The 17,758-nt window shown below is 35.0% G+C and overlaps 1 protein-coding gene and 1 pseudogene across 4 annotated transcripts in view; one reads left to right on the top strand and one right to left on the bottom strand.

Annotated features, from left to right (window-relative positions):
* Positions 1-17,758, top strand: part of Magi2 (membrane associated guanylate kinase, WW and PDZ domain containing 2) — a 1,319,799-nt gene that overhangs the window by 234,992 nt on the left and 1,067,049 nt on the right. The window lies entirely within an intron of this gene.
* Positions 15,823-15,942, bottom strand: LOC138810272 (small nucleolar RNA SNORA40; annotated as a pseudogene).

Raw genomic sequence — 17,758 nt, 5'->3', positions numbered from 1 at the left:
GTATTCTATGCATATATTACCTCTTGTTCTTTATCCTTTCATCCTTCGGTAAAAGCTTAGCTTTTTTCCACACCTTGGCACACAGCAGCAAATGTGCACACAGGAATTTCCTCTCGTGTTCTCATTCAGTTCTTTTCCACAAAATCTATCTTAGATTCTAAAACTGATGTGAAAACTCCTAAGAAAAATTCTTAGGAAAATAACTAAGTTTCAGGAAGTATTTATAAGAAATAGGTATTATAAAAGACTGAAACCTTGATACTGGTCATCATCATTAACATGTATGTGCTATTTTCATTAATCAATGAGACTTCTATACTTATGTTCAATAGTTGAAATGTAATTTGATTTCATAAGAGTAAAACTGAGTGAGTTTCATTGCCATTCATTCTGAGATAAAAGAAACATGACAATAGAAGAGATTTAGTAGAAATAATAAAGATCGACAGTGTAGGACTTTGGGGATCTTATTTCCATAAAGACTTTTAAAAAATGATGGAAGGTTGGCTCATATTTATATAAACTACATTTAGCAATATATTATCTCTTGGGAAGATGAACACAGCTAAAAAGCAGGAAGTCACTGATAAAATTAATATACAAATACCCTGCTTAGGAGTAAAGCTACAGTTTCACGGAAATGTCAAGCATTATAAAACATGGCTGACCTTACTGATGTCTTAAGAAAGGCATTCGTGCTAATGGAGAAATCATGATGGCACTTCATGGAAAGATACTCTCAACAAAGCCATGATCTGCATATCAGAGACCTTGTAATTTTAAGAAAGAGTAAATGCTTTCCCTATGTAAAACATAGGCTACAGAGTTGTATAGAGCAAAGGCTGAGCTGTTTGCAATCATTGCTATCATCTGATATTACACCTAGAGCTTTGTTAAGTATATAGAAATTTCTCAACAAAACTACTCTAAAAGGAATCCAATTAACTGTGATTCTTCTCTTACAAGACTAGCAAAGAATGGAAACAATGAGATCATACTAAAAGCAAGAATTAATACTATGTGAAAATAGAATAGCTCATGTTTTTGATCACAGAGTATTTTCTACATAATTTGAAGGATGTTTTTCTTTTCAATTTGTAAATTTATAAGTGTATTATTTATGGAGTGCAGCATGATATTTTGATATAGGTATACAATATGTGATGATCAAATCAGGTGATTAGCTTTCCATCACTTTAAATATTTTCATCTCTCTGCTGAGAACATTTAAAATAGTTTTACTAGCTGGTTTGAAATATGCAAAAAGTTATTGTTTAATATATTTGTGCCTAGTGCTATTTAGAACTTCTCACATCTAGCTGTATATTTTTTATTATTTTTAAATAGTTGTACAAAGGAATTGCCACTTAACAAGTTTATGAATGCAATATGTCACCCCTTTAAACCTCCTCACCCATCTCCCCTTTACTCACACTTTCCCTCTTCTTCATATTGTAGGATATACATTGCATTCTTAAATGCATTAGTCCTCTCTTCTCAATTGTCTACCTTTTTCCCCTTTGCCTCATTGCTTCCTTCCAAGTACCTGCCTCCTAGTGTTTACTTTGTTGAACTTCAACTTTGTCTTTGGTGCATTGAACATTGTTAGACAGGTGGCTTTACTGTATACTGGTTTGTAACCTTCTGGATAAATTCCTAGGATTATGATTACTGAATCATAAGGTAGTTCTATGTTTAATTTTTTGAGGAACCTCCATATTGCTTTGCAGAGTGGTTCAACAAGTTTATATTCCCACCAATAGATATTAGGGTTGATTCCCTTTTGGTATAATTCTCACTAGCATCTCTTATTGTTTGTTTCCTTGAAAATGGCCATTCTAACTGGGGTGAGTTGGAATCTCAGGGTTATTTTGATTTGCATTTCCTTTATTGCCAAAGATGTTGAGTATTTCTTCATGTGTCAATTGGTCATTTTTACTTCCTTTGAGAAGACTCTCTTTATCTTGTTAACTTATTTATTAATTAGATTGTTGGTTTTCTGAGGGTTTAATTTTTTTAAGTTCTATGTATATTCTGATTATTAGGCCATTGTCTGATGTGTGTCTGGCAAAAAACTTCTCTCATTCTGCAAATTGTCATGATGGCTATGCCCTTTGCCATGCAGAAACTTTTTAGTTTGATGCACTACCATTTATCAAGTGTCTTTGACTTGATGTGCTTCTAGGTTTTTACTGAGAACGTTTCTTTCTGTACCAAGGAGTCCTGATGTTTCTTCCACTCCTCTCTGTAGCAGTTTCGTGGTTTCAGGTCTTAGACTGAGATCACTGATCCATTTTGAGTGATGTGGGTGTCATGTGACAGATGAGGTATTCAGTTTCAGTTTGCTACATGTGTATAGCCAGTTTTTATCAGCAGTATTTGTTGAAAAAGCGGTTGTTCTTTCAGCTTATGTTTTTGATTCCCTTCTCAATTATTATACGGCTAGTTTTGTGAGTTTATTTCTTGGTCTTATATTCTGTCCCAGTGGTCCTCAGCCAGCCTGTTTGTGCTAGTAACAAGCTGTTTTCATTACTATAGAGCCCTGTAGTAGAGTTTGAAGTTTGGTATTGTTACAACAATTCCGCCCACACTACTTTTTCTGCTAAGACTGTTTTGCCATTCAGGGCCTTTTATGATTCCATATGCATTTTTTGGATTTCTTCTTCTCTCTCAATGAAAAATGAATGACATTGGGATTTTGAATGGGTATTCTAATGAATTTGTAGACTGCTTATGATAGTGTTGCCATTTTCAAGATATGAATTCTACCAATTCATATCTTCTTCGGTTTCCTTCTTTAAATTCCTATAGTTATCACTGTAGATGTCCTTCATATTGTCGATTAATTCCTAGGTATTTTTTTGTCAGTTAATTCCTAGGTATTTTTTTGAGATTATTGCAAGCAGAATTGCTTTCCTGATTTTAGTCTTGATCTTCTCATTGTTGGCATGCAGAAAGCTACTGATTTTTTTTGTGGGTTGATTGTATACTCTGTTACTTTATCAAAGCTTTGAATCAGCTTTAGTAGCCTGAAAGAGGAGTGCTTAGTGTCCTTTAAATGTAGGGTCATGTCATCTGTAATTAGGGATAATTTTACTTCTTTCTTCTGCATTTGAATTCCTGTCATGTTTTCCTTGCCTAATTGTTCTTGCTACGAATTCCAGCCCTATATTGAAGAGGAGTGGAGAGAATAATACTCAAGAGGCACGTTTATAGTTTCAAGTGCCTACATCAACAGAGTAATCTTCAGTCAACAATCTAATGATCTATTCCAAGCTCCTAGAAAAAGAGGAACAAGCCAAACTCAAACCCAGTAGATGGAAAGAAATGACAAAAGTTAGATCACAAATTAATTTGAGACTAAAAATCAGCACACACAAAAATCAACAAAACAAAAAGTTGTTCCTTTGAAAAAATTAACAAAACTTACAGGTTCTTAAAAACTTAAGAAGAGAAATCACCAATTAAATAAAATCAAGGATTAAAAATGGAACAACACAACAGAAACAAATAAAATTCAGAATATTATGAGAATACTTTGTAAATCTGTATGCCAATAAATTGGAGAATCTGGCAGAAATGGATGCATTCCTAGATAACATCAATATACTTAAACTGTTCCAAGAAAAGATAAACCAATTAAATAGCTACATAAAAAGCAATGAAGCTGAAAGGGTAATAAAAGACCTCCCATCCAAGAAATGCCCAGAGCTGGATGGATTTACAGCTGAATTGTATAATGCCTCCAAAGAGAATTGACACCATTACTCCTCAAATTCTTCAGTGAAATAGAAAGGGAGAGAGATCCCTACCAAATTCATTCTATGAAGTGAACATTACACTCATCCAAAACCAGAGCCATCAAAAAAGACAACCATAGATCTATCTCTATGAACATAGATGCAAAACTCCTCAATAAATTGTGGTCAACTGAATCCAACAACTAGCCAAAAAAATTATATATTAGGATCAGACACTATTCATCCTAGTGATGCAAATCACAGAATAGAGTAACATGATTATGTAAAAGATGCAGAAAAAAACTTTTGACAATATCCAACATCCTTTTTATGGTAAAAGTTCTGGAGAAGCTAGGAATTCATGGAACATTCCTCACTATAATAAAGGCTGTTTATGACAAACCTACCACCAAGATTATACTTAATGGTGAAAACTAACACCATTTTCTCTAAAATCAGGTATGAGACAAAAAGGTCTAACTGCATTTTTAAGCCTCATAACCAACATCTGTCTTTCTTTCTCCACACCTCTGCCATTCCTAGTCTCTAATAACCACTAGACTCGATGAAAAAGCTTACTTACTTTCCAAATAAAATGAGACTAGAGACATTTTGTCTCTTTGTGCCTTTTTATTTTTCTTAACACATACTGTCCTTTAGCTTCATCAGTACTTCTGGACATAAGAGAATTCCATTATTTGCATAACTGAATAGTAGTCTATTATATATAATGCAATGAATTTCCTTATGCCTTTTAAAATTTGTAGACACAGAAATGCTTCTATCTTGGCTATTGTAAATAGTGCTTCAATGAACATGAAAGTGCCAACATGGTTTTGATGTCCTGATTTCCAGTGGTAGAATTGCTCAATGGTAGAATTGCTGGGTCACATGGCAGTTTCACTTTAATTTTCTCCAGTAACTTTTTTTCATAATGCCTCTATGAGTGTAATACATGTATAATACAATGTATAATACATCTCTTCAAATCTTCACCAGCATATCATGTTTTATGTTTCTGCTAATAACCATTCTAAAAGGATGAAACATTGATCTTATGATATTTTTGTTTACATTTTTGATGATTAAAAATATTGAGTATTTCTTTCAAATATTTGCTGGCCAGTTGCATATCTATTTTTAGCAAGGTCAATTTGCCCAATCTCTAATCAAATTATTATTTGGTTTGACTTGCTTAAATTTTATTAACTATACAATTCATAAATATTTTTTCTGCTTCTGAAAGTTTTTCACTATGGTGGTTCTTTCTTTTGTTATGTACAAGATTTTTATTTACTGTAATCACATTTGTCTACTTCTGTTTTTATTTCATGGTTGTTGTTAAAATCTTATTTTTAAAATATGCTATTGTCAATTGATTTTTCAAATATGATTAATCTTCAAATGGCAAAAAGCATGAGAAAGTTGAAAAATCATGGTTTTTGTATGTTCTTCGATGTGTGTGCATGTATGTTTGTGAATATGTGTGGCATATTTTCACTGTGTTTTATACTTTTTTCAAAAGTGTAGTTTTGATCTTGTATGGTGGTTTTAAAAAGGAAATATATAAATGCCATGGTATAGTTCAAACAAGATTACATAAAAAGATTATTAATTCCATTTTAGCCAAAATGTCCTCTATTGTATCTATTATTCTATTAACTTTACAGAAAACATATACCATTACTGGAAAAGTAAATATTTGCTAATTAAGGACTTGGCCATTTTCATTTTAAGTGATCTATAGAGGGCAGCAAAGAGCTTCAGTTCAAGATTGCTTTCTGTTTAAGCACCATTATAAACTGCAAGACAGTGTCAATTTCAAAGTTCAGTTGGCTAAACTTGTATGATTGTTGCTTGGCATACATGGAAGAGAGTAGATTAAGAATCAACCGACTAAAATCAGATAAAGATGGCAAATCAGTAATAGATTCACTATGTACATTATTCTTTCAAAATAGCTTCAAAGATTAGTATAAAAAGAGATATTTACAAACTGTTTTCAAGGAAAAAATTATATTAAGTGAAGTAAGCCAGACTCAAAGAAACATAGGTCCCACAGTTTCCCTTATTTGTAATAACTAGTATACGCCTAGGATAATCTTACCAGACAAGTAGAAAAAGTCAAAAGTTATTACATATGACCATATAAGATGATGCTAAGCAAAATGAGCCTCATGATATGGACCTTTGTTGTTGTTATTTTTAATATACTTATAATGTACTATGTGTTTTTTTTTGTTTCTTTTGTATGTTCTTCACTCTATGGAATAACCCCTGTTGTCACTGTATTTGATTCTGGTGCCCTTTATCTTTTTTAAAAAAATAATTTTATTTATTTATTTTGTTTATATGGTTCTATCATACATGATAACCATTCTACCACCGAGCCACATTCCCAGCTCAAGGCCTGTTGTATGTGATTTCTGAGTATCCTTTTCTTTATAGTAAGTTTTTATTGTGAAAATACTGTACAGAGGGGCTACAATTACATGAGCAAGGTAATGAGTACATTTCTTATCAAGCATTATTGCCTCCTCCTTTGTTTCCCCTTACCATCCCTTGCCCTCCCATCTCCCCTCACTTCCCCCGCCAAAGTTGTAAAGTTCATTTTTCAGCATAAAGTCTTGTACATCTCATTGTTGCAATGGGTCCACCTGTATCCCTACTTAAACAATTTGTTTTTTCCCTTCCCATCCCCAAATTATACCAACATCAAATACCATGAAAAGAGGAATTATACCACGGGGGAGGGACATACAAAGCAACAAAGAAATCATCTTATAAATATGTTAGAAACACTCAAAAGAAAGAAAAAAAATATTTGAATCCTTATCTTGGAGTTTATTTCACTTAACATCAACTTTTCTGACCTTTTCTGCTTGTCTCAGACATATACTAGTTATTGCAAATAAAGGAAACCATGGGACCTATGTTTCTTTGGGCCTGGCTTACTTCACTTGATAGAATTTTTTCCAAGTCTTTCCATTTCCTAACAAATGGGGCAATGTCATTCTTTCTGATGGAGCCATAGAATTCCATTGTGTATATATAACACATTTTCTTGATCCATTCATCTACTGAGGGGCATTTGGGTTGGTTCCATATCTTAGCTATGGTAAATAATGCTGTGATAAACATAGTTGTGCTGGTTGCTTTAGTATGGACCTGTTTGTGATCATTTGGGTAAATGCCCAAAAGTGGGATTGCTGGGTCACAGGGGAGCTTTATGTGGAGTCTTTTGAGGAACTTCCATAATACTTTCCAAAGTGGTTGAACAATTTTCACTCCCACCAACAGTGAAGTAGGGTTCCCTTCTGTACACATCCCCTCCAGCATCTGTTGTTATTAGAGTTCTTGATTATAGCCATTCTAACTGGGTAAAGGTGGTATCTCAATGTTGTTTTGATTTGCATTTCTTTTATGGCTAGGGAGGTTGAGCATTTCTTCATGTGTGTACTGGCCATTCTTCTTTCCTCTTCAGAGAACTTTGTCTTTAAGTCTTTAGCCCACTTATTTATTGGGCAGTTGTTTCTTTGAGGATTTGTTGTTGGGGGATTTAATTTTTTGAGTTCCAGATATATTTTAGATATGAGACCCTTGTCCGTTGTATGGCTAGTGAAGATCTTCTCCCAATACGTGGGCTTTCTATTGATCTTGCTAGCTAGATCCTTTGCCATGTAGAAGCTCTGCAACTTCATGCAGTCCCATTTCTCCAATCTTTCTTTGATTTGTTGTGTTTCTGGTCTCTATTAAGAAAATTTCGGCCTGAGCCAAGGAGACCTAGGGTTTCTCCTATTCCGTCCTGTAATGTTTTCAATGTCTGCTTTGACTCCGAGGTCTTTGATCCTTTTGGAGTTGATTCTGGTGCAGCATGATATATAAGGATCTAGCTTTAGTTTTCTACAAGTGATTAACCAATTTTGCCAACAGCATTTACTAAAGAGGCTGTCTTTCTTCCATTTTATTTTTTTAGCTCCCTTATCGAGGATTAAATGGCTATAGGTCTGTAGCTTCATTTCTGGGTTTTCAATTCTATTCCATTGGTCCTGTTCTTGTGCCAGTACCAAGCTGTTTTGATTACTATGGCTTTGTAGTAGATTTTGAAATTATGTATTGCCCTTTATCTTGCATATACATTTTTCTAATTTGGGGAGGGGAAGGGAAATAACAAAATGCTCAAAAAGGATACAAGTTGGCCCATTATAACAATGAGATATACAAGTCACTATGTTGAAAATGAACTTTATACTTGTTTGTGGGTGGAAGGAGTTGGGGAGGTGGGAAGGGAATGGATAGTAGGGGAAGAACAAAGGAAGGGGTAACAATGCTTGATAGGAAATGTACTCATTACCTTACTCATGTAACTGTGACCCCTCTGTACAGTATCTTTACAATAAAAAATTTAAAAACCTGTTTTATAAGAATATATAACAAATTATTGTGAGATTCTCATGAATACAGACTATATTTTTTTATGTTTTTATTTTTTTTGTCAGTCAAGGGGCTTGAACTCTGGGCCTGAGCACTCACACTCAGCTCTTCAGCTCAAGGCTAGCACTCTACCACTTGAGCTACAGTGCCACTTCCGGTTTTCTGGTGGTTTATTGGAGATAAGAGTTTCACGGATTTTCCTGCCCGGGCTGGCTTTGAACCACAATCCTCAGATCTCAGCCTCCTGAGTAGCTAGGATTACAGGCGTGAGCCCCCAGCGCCCAGGGAATGCAGATTATAGTATTTTATAAAATTATACTATTTGATAAAATTATACATGTAATCATGCATGAGTAAAGACTCAAACCAAATTCTATGATTTAAGATGAATTTGATTGTAGTGCTTTTTCATTAATAAACAGTAGCTATATCTCTACTTCTATACTTTTTATTCATTATTTATTATTATTTATTATGCAAGAAAATCCAAAACACATCCAAGAGATTTAGAGTAGTAATTCATTGTCCAGTTTGGATTCTGATTCTGAATGTTACCTTATAAGAAGTTTATTAAAAATAAGCCCCTTGGAATAAAAATGCATAGAATGAAAGTTTGGCATTAATGGCTCCCACCTATAATCCCATCTACTCTGGAGGTTGAGGTCTAAGAATTAGGATTCAAAGCCAATCCAGGGACCACAAGTTTGAGCGACTCCATCTACAATTAACCAGTAAAATGATAGGTTCAGGGCATGACTCAAGTGATAGAGCACCAGCCATAAGGAAGAAAGCTGAGCTAGAGTATGAATTCAAGTCCCAGACTGAGTAAACAAAACCTTACAGAAGACTGGACAGAAAAGAAAAGTCCAATTATAGGGAAGATTCAATCCCAAAGGATGCTCTGGACCTAGAATGATCCTTCAGAGCCCTCCTAAATCAGCTTGAGAAGGTGAGGTCTATGCTCTTCTCTGGATCAATTGATGAATGTGGATATTCCAGCACAGATGTGCCTTTTGGGAAAGGAATCTCAGGTAATCAGGGCTAAAACCTCAACTTCCTCTTTAGGGGGTATTAAGTGGAGCATGTCATTGTTTTTGTTTGGAAATGAAATGACCACCCCAAAAGACTCACATGTTGGGGGCTTGTCTGTAGCTGGGGGCACTATGTATGGAAGGTTATGGAAATTTTAGAAGGTGGGATCTAGCTTGAAGAATGTGAGATATAGATGCCATTCTTGGAAGCTATCTTGTTCCTGGCCCTTTCTCGTCTCTCCCTGCTTCCTGTCTGCAAGTGTAGTGAGGAACTCTTCTCTCCCTCCCCCTACACTTCTGCTGCCATGAAATTCTGCCCAAGCACCTGGGGTCCATGTGATTACTGGCTAAATCATCTCAAACCCTCAGCCACAGTAATTCTTCCTTCCGTAAAGTTGTTCTCTCTGGCATTTTGTCAGAGCAGTGAGAAAAGTAATTGTTCCAGTGTGTTTACCAAATTCATGCAATATAACTAAGCACATGATCCTAACATTAGAGATATTGCTTGCATTTATTTTGTAAGCTTTGTTATTTTATGGTATCAATATATTAATGCATACTTAGTAGGAAGTTATTATCTTAAGAGGTCTGTGAGCTCCTTCACATTCTGATTCTTTACAGGTAAGACAAATGATGAAAGAAAATACAGAAGTGACTGTTATGCTCATTTACATTAAGGGAAAAGAAAACACTGAAATACAAAAGAGAAAGTGACTGGGGAATTGCTTAATTGTACTTAAAAGAGCAGTTTACAACACCGTCAGGCATTCATTTTTCAAAGAACCAATTTAGATAAGGAAAATGAATGTGTTAATTTAAAGCCATTCTAATCTCTTCATTTAGGGAGATCCTTAGGGGATTAATACTAAAGCAAGATCCAGGGGGCAACAGGGAGTCTGCTTTGCTTCAAAGTAGATGCTATGGACTTTTAGTATTGTGGAGAAAAATACATATCCAAGATATAGAGACAAACAAAGAAATACAAAGAAGAAAATTACAATTATCTACCATCGCTATAATCTCTCAACTCAGAGAAAATCAAGAATAATTTTCTTAATTTTTCTTCCAATCATTTATCTCGCCATACAAATATAAAACTTTGCTTTTTTTTCTTTTTAATACTTTTGCTTAGAGACTGTTTTCTGTTTTTCCTATTCCTCTAAAAAGTATCAAAATGAATGAGTGCATCTACTGCAGGTCACCACACTTCCTTGGCGCATGGAGTATATAATTAACACCATTACAAGAAAGGATAAGAATAACTGAACTAAAGTGTGTATTTCAAACTATTTCCTCTGGAGAAATTCCACAAAATGCAAATACTTAGTCTGAGAAAATTATCAGTTTAGATTCTTAATATTTTGCCAGATTGGAGTTCAAAATAGTGTGTCTCAATTTACATTGCCTCCAACAGTATTATATCTTTATCAACATTTCTTACAAAGTTTGATCAGGAAAAGAATATTTCAATGCTATCTAATTTTTTTTATTTCTTAAAGAGAAAGGAAACATTTTTGTTTACTTTTATAAAAATATTTTTCTGCAAATTATCAAATTATCTACCTATTATAGAATCAGTGCTTATTTAAATAGTCTGTAGTGTCAGGTATCAGTGGCTCAATAATATAATCCTAGCTAATAATGTGCCTCACAGCAGAAAGATCAAGGCTCAAGATCAGCCTGGGTAAAAATGTTGGAGAGACCAACAAAAGTTGGAGAGACCAACAAATGAGCCATGCTGGGAGCATGCTGGGGGCATGGCTCATTTGGTAAACTGCCAGCCTAACAAGTGTGAGGCCCTTAAGTTTAAATCCTAGTGCCAACAAAAAAAAAAATGAAGGAACAACCAAACAAGTTAGCTAACTAAATAAATAAAAGACAAAGGTATATTATTGATTTGCTGTTCAAGTCTATTGAAAGAATCACAGACAAGCGTGAAATATAGGCATAGGAATATATATGCACCATATATGTTTTTTCATATGCACATACTTAGAAATTTAAAATTTTTATATATGTAAATATATAAATTATATATAATTTATAATTTCTGTAATATTTATGGGACTTGAAAGTGGATTGCTAGTACAATGCATGTTGTTGCCAAAACAAAGGAGAAAAAGATGGAAAACATGTAATTCATTCTGTGTTGAATCAAGAATGCTGTAAAATTTCATATGCTAAAGATATAATCTCTAGTACCACAGTCATACTTTTGGAGTATGATGCTTGAATATGATGCTTTTAAAAAGTCAGCATAGATATAATTACATAGGATAGTCATAAGTACCTTGGTACCAAATGCTATATGACAGATATTCTTATTTTTTTAAAAAAAGGAAGATGTAGCAGAAAGACACATATGCAAGAAGGCTCTGTGGACATTGAAATTATGCTGCTCCAAAAAGATAGGAAATAGACTGAAAGCACGTCCTCCCTAATTCTAAGAGAAACAGAGCCTCTAATTTAAAACCTCTGACTTCCAGAATTCAGACAACAAATATTGTATTTATCCAGGAGAGCCAATTACTGCTACTTCAGTTTGGAAGCCTTGGGAAACTAATGTACCCTCCAATAAAACCAGTAAGTTGATAGGTTTTTTTGTTTTGTTTTGTTTTGTTTTTCCCTTCGAAAACAAGCATAAACGCTGTGTTGGTTGATGAAGTACCTTGTGAGTGAGTGCTCCATAAAATGAATTATAGGTGATTGTTTTGTAATCACAATACAGTGCAAATGTTAGGCTAAGGAGAACACTGGCTAATGGAATGAGTACACTCCGTATTATTTCCATTCAACATAATATTCATTTTGTTTCATAGAGATTTTATTTTAATTAATATTCAAATTGTTCAGTTCTCCCTACAAACCCCATATCCCAGTTGATCTGCTGATGAATCTGAATTTTATAAGTGGTACAAGTTTTAAAATCTCAAAGGTAATTTTTTACACGTGATTATTCTTAGACAAGGGTTATTGAATCAAGTGAGCTATGAAATAGTTATAACTATATGCATTTATAACATTGAACATTAAACCCCCATTTAGTACAATTTTAAGAAACAGTATGTTGTAGTCAGCCACATATTTTTGTAAAATGACATTTGAAAACATTTCATAGTAAATTCTATAAAATATATTTTAATCTTTTTTCTCTAGAATACATATTGAAAACTTCTAGTAGTGTCAAATTAACATTGTAAAAAGCATTTTAAAACAACTTTGAAAAGAGTGAGGTAACTTCTCTGCTTAAACTCTGGTTATCTAAATTTTGAATAAAATAATCCTATTTCAGTACCAATTCTAAATGAAAGGAAATTGAATTTTGAATAAACACTAATTGAAATGGATATGTATAATTTAGAGAAAATTGTAGAGACATTGATGAGTATTTATAAAGTGGTTTCCACTGAAAGTGCAACTATGAAAATTTCAATGAACAAAACAGCCAGGCACATTTGGCTCCTGCCTGTAATCTTAGATACTCAGGAGGCCGAGATCTCAGGATTTAGATTCAAAAACAGCCCAGAGAGACAAATCCAAGAGACTCTTTAATCCAATTAACCTGTAAAAAGCCAAAAGTGAAGGAATGGCTCAAGTTTCAGTCTTCCATGAAAAAATAAATCAAGTGAGATCAAGAATGTAAGAATACTTCCCGACCATCCCAGGAGACCGTGCAGAGGCAGGCAGGCACAGGAAAAAGATTATTATAAGGTTTAGTAGAGGGGCCATATCTCCTGAGAGAGGGAGCACTTGACGTGTCCCTATTTGGGTGGCAGGTAGGTCTAGGGGAAAGAGAAGGAGTGGCCAGCTGTATTTTGGAAACTCTACTGCAGGGAGGAGCTCAGGTTCGGGTGGAGCTGAGGACCAGAAGTGAGGATAATGATAACAAAGAAGAGATCCTGAGTTCAAGTCCAAGAACATGTGTGCATATGTGCACATACACAAACACAGAGGTGGGGGAAAAATAATTACCCTTTATATTGAATTAAATAATACATCTTCACTGCGTTTGGTTGGTAATGGGGTTGCTTAGTTTGGCTATAAGTTTTAATCTTTTAGATTAAAACTTGTATTCCTGCTACTCAGGAGGCTGAGATCTGAAAATCACAATTCAAAGCCAGTGTAGGGGGGAAAGTCCATGAGACTCTTATCTCCAATAAACTACCCAAAAACAGTTCTTGAGAAGCTGTGGTAGAATTTTAGCCTTGAGCAAAAGAAATTCAGAGACAATGAGATGTACCTGTCATTATGTCAAAAAACGAACTTTACAACTTTGGGGGGGAGAGATGGGAAGGGATGGAAAGGGGAAACAAAGGAGGAGGCAACAATGCTTGATAAGAAATGTACTCATTATCTTGCCCATGTAATTGTAACCCCTTTATATGGTATTTTCACAATAAAAATAAAATAAAATAAAAAGAAATTCAGGGACAAACTCAAGCTCCTGGGTTCAAAGCCCCAGGAGCAAGAAACACACACACACACACACACACACACACACACACACACACACACACACACACACACACACACACACACACACACACACACACATCAATTATAAATCCAATAACTTGTTGTGCAATTCTTTCTTGAATTATCATTTGCTTTATGAGCATGAGTAAATATGAAAACCTAGAGCATCTCTTCATGAATGTTTTAGCAAGATTTTTAGTCACATTCTGTCTTGTGTGCCCACAGGTGTCCATGAAATGGACAGGAGCTTCCTTCTGAAAGTGAGACGCCCCTCTTGCTTTGGTACTTGTAGGATAGTTAAATGCTACTGGAAATCCCTCATGCTAATAAAAGCAATTCTTAAAACTCTACATAATTGAACATATATAACATATTCCAAAGAGGGACCAATTTCCCTAGGTAGGGAAATAAAATTCAAAGAGTCAAAATAAAAACCATTTTTTTAAACTCCCTGAATATACTCTTTTAGTATATTAATGAGAACCAACCAACTCTACTTATATGTAAATGGTGCAACTCACAGAAAGACCCTTGAGGAGTAACAACATTTACAGGGAGCCAGAAGCAAACAGACTTGTAAAGGGGCTAGAATGGAAAGGGAACATGAAACAAAGATGAAGTGTGTGTGTGTGTGTGTGTGTGTGTGTGTGTGTGTGTGTGTGTGTGTGTGTGTGTGTGTGTGTGTGTGTGTGTGTGTGTGTGTGTGTGTGTGTTATCACTGATGTCAAGGACAGAAAGCAGCTTTTCTAGAAAGGTAGAGGAAGAAGAGGGGGAGTCACTCTACAAAGGGTCACCAAAGGACATTAATATCACTACTGGTAGATGGCCTGCACATGCTCAAGTTTCACCCCAAGAAATAGCTCACTAGTTATAAAGAGAAAATGGGTAAATAAGACACACACATGCACACACACATGCACATAATAGAAGCTAGAACATTGATAGATGAGAGAGAGAGAGAGAGAGAGAGAGAGAGAGAGAGAGAGAGAGAGAGAGAGAGAGAGAGAAATGCTCAAAGTTAACCTCATTCATGGAAAGGACACCTGATATTAGGGGCCCCCTACTGGGATGAACTGAAGCAATTTGTACCACCTATAAGGAAATCTCCAACAAATACTTAAAGTATTTCTCTTCAAGCCTTACCCTCCAACTTATAGCAAGCAGGGGGGTTTTGGAAATAAATGTATAAGATAACACTGAAGTAACCAGATTAATCTGGAAAGTGGGTCATTCATTCTTTGAAATGTTAACAACATGAATTCAAACATGAAGAAACTATTCAAGTTTAAAATTTTAAAGGATGTATGTACTGAGTGGTACTTGAAAATAAGCTTATACAATAAGTAGACTTCTTGGACAATGAGGAAATATGTTTATGCACACTATGGCAGAAAATACTGGGTTAAAGGAAAATGTCACATTATTTTAGAAAATGCAAAGTTGAGTACTTGCAGGTACCTGCATGGTATGATTTCCACAGTTTAGCACAAAATTATTAAGTAAAATTCACACAACCATGCATGCACAGAAAATGCTAAGGGATTATACAAGTGCCTCCTTATTGACACACATGAAATCATTGTACATTTTCGCTGTATTTGAAAACATTACGGAAAGAAATGGAGAGCGAGAGTGTCATATGTTGCTGAAGAATTCAACAGATAAACACAGACTTAGCAGGAGGGAAGTTGTTTGTTTCTTTTGTGGGAACGTTTTTAGACACTGAAAAACAGTTTGGAAATTAAACCAGAGGTGAGAAGAAAGAAAATGGAAACTTAATTCTTGGAAGAATTAACATTAAAATGTAGAAAGAAATGCTCGAAAAGTGATGGAAATGTGTATTTGAAGAGATGTTGCTTTCACTATTTTTATTTTTTGGCTTTGTGGTATTTTGTTTTTGGTTTGTATATATTTCTTTCAGCTCTAGTTTTGTGTCAAGAGGAAGAGAAGTGACTTTTTTAAGCACTGACAGGGAAATAGATGTAGAGAGGAAGAGCAGGGGAGAGTAGAGAAGGAGATTAGATGGATGGGATTAGATGAGTGTGAATAAGAAAACCAGACAAAGAGAAGCAGACTCAAATTTATTCCCAGAGCCAACCTCCAAGTTAACATTCCGCATCATTGTTGACTACTATAGGAATCATATTCCTGTTTACATGTACCAAAACTCAAACTCAACCATGAGTTCTAGCTTGCAAAAGAGGATTTACTATTTGCCCTTGTATGTAAGGCTTTGCTAAACAAATGCACACACACACACACACACACACACACACACACACACACACACACACACACACACACACACACACACACACACACACACACACACGTAGACGGTATAGAATTTGAGATAACCAAAGACTTAGTTTGAATGCATTAACTTCATGGCTGTATGGTAAATGGCTACAAAATTAGCACAATGGTCTCTCACCAGACTGGGATGAAGGTGTTGAAAGTTGTACCACTTCTGAAGCACGAGGTCTCCTTCCAGTGGCAAGAATTTCATTCCTTTAGGACGGAATTCTTTCTTTCTTGATGGCTTCCAGGCAGGAACCATTCTCATTTCTAGTAATTTCCGCTCCTCTCCTTTACAAATGGCTGTTTTCTTCTTTGAGGCTAGAGAGGAATCTCTCTTCAGTAAGCTGAGTCAATCTCACACAATGCACCACCATCATGGCAGGCCTTCCAACTTTGTCCGGTGATATAACCTAACATAGGTTGTCCTATTAAATTAGAGTCCCACCCACATTGAGGGGGCTGGCATTGTACAGGTAGGGATGTGGGTCCATCTTGACCATGTGTCTACCACTTATAAAGCTATCTGTGAAGTTACCTCTAGGCATTTCATACATCATGAGATCTCAATAGTTTCTCACAACTGTATCTGGGAGAAAAAAAAAACCTGAGATTCAAATTAGCATGGCTCTTTCCCTGGGTGATTGTATTAAATCTGTTCTAACAATCAAGCAAATTCACAGGACAAGTATGCCATTCTTACTAAAACAAAGAGTTTGTTGTCTGCCTTTGATATGACTGTAATTGCCCCCTTTGTTATTGCCGCTCATTTTTTAGAAAATCTCTAATAGCTTTCCTTTTGGAAAGTATTATTCTTTGAATGTGTATATTCTGTAAATATTCAGCTCTGCTTTGTAAAAATAAACTAAGAGATTGCTTGACACTTGAATAGGACATGAGTTCATGCTTTAGCATTGTGTTATATTTTACAAAAGGTTATGAATGTAATAATAAGGATTAAAACACAATAGGGAGTGTGTGACCCCAGCAGTTGAAGGTGTTAATTATATTGTCAGAAGGAAGAGTAAAAATGCAACCTCCTGAACTTGGGTCTTGGTAGGTTGTACAAGGATCTGATTTTTTAAAATTCCCATTGTCATTAAAAATGTATTTGTTTTTAGTTCGAAGTGCCTTTACTCCTTTAGATTTTCTTTCTTTTGGATATGGAAGTGCAATTGAGTCACTTGCCCTGTGGGGGTCCCAGAAACTGCATGGCTAAGCTAATTCACTGGAGGGGTTTTCAAAAGGTAAGTAGTTGAACTGGTGGCTTACAGAGTACCTATGGCTTTGATCACTGTGGGTAAAGCTTCAAAAAAAAAAAAAAAAAAAAAGGATCTCAGTACAGGTTATATAAAAAGTGGAGGTTTTGGCTTTGGGCACTTAATAGTGTTAATCTGCTATAATACTCACCAGCAAATCTGTCCATCAGTTAAACTCAAATGCCCTGAGAATTTCAAATTACAAAAAAGAAAATCTGAGGAAACTTAGTTGTGATACATTATAAATTTTGTGACATGCTATGTAGTGTATAAATATTTATGGTGACTGAGATAAATAAAATGAGTTTCTAAACATTTTGATTTATAGAAACAGCAAAGCTTTTGATGGTGGAAAATTTAGTATTTCAAACTAGAAAAACTGAAAAACTTACATAGGTGATTGCTAGCCTAATTTGGAAATATTTCAGACAAGAGCAGAATCAACATTCCATTTCTTTTTTTTCCAACTACACTAGAGCTTAAACATCACCTTCTCACTTGGCTTTTTCCTTTTCTGCTC

The sequence above is a fragment of the Dipodomys merriami genome, unplaced genomic scaffold, assembly GCF_024711535.1.
Source record: "Dipodomys merriami isolate MVZ:Mamm:240054 unplaced genomic scaffold, mDipMer1.0.p SCAF_5, whole genome shotgun sequence".
In the NCBI taxonomy this organism is placed as follows: Eukaryota; Metazoa; Chordata; class Mammalia; order Rodentia; family Heteromyidae; genus Dipodomys; species Dipodomys merriami.
Note: the sequence above shows the minus strand (reverse complement) of the source record. Positions and strands in the feature narration are given on the sequence as shown.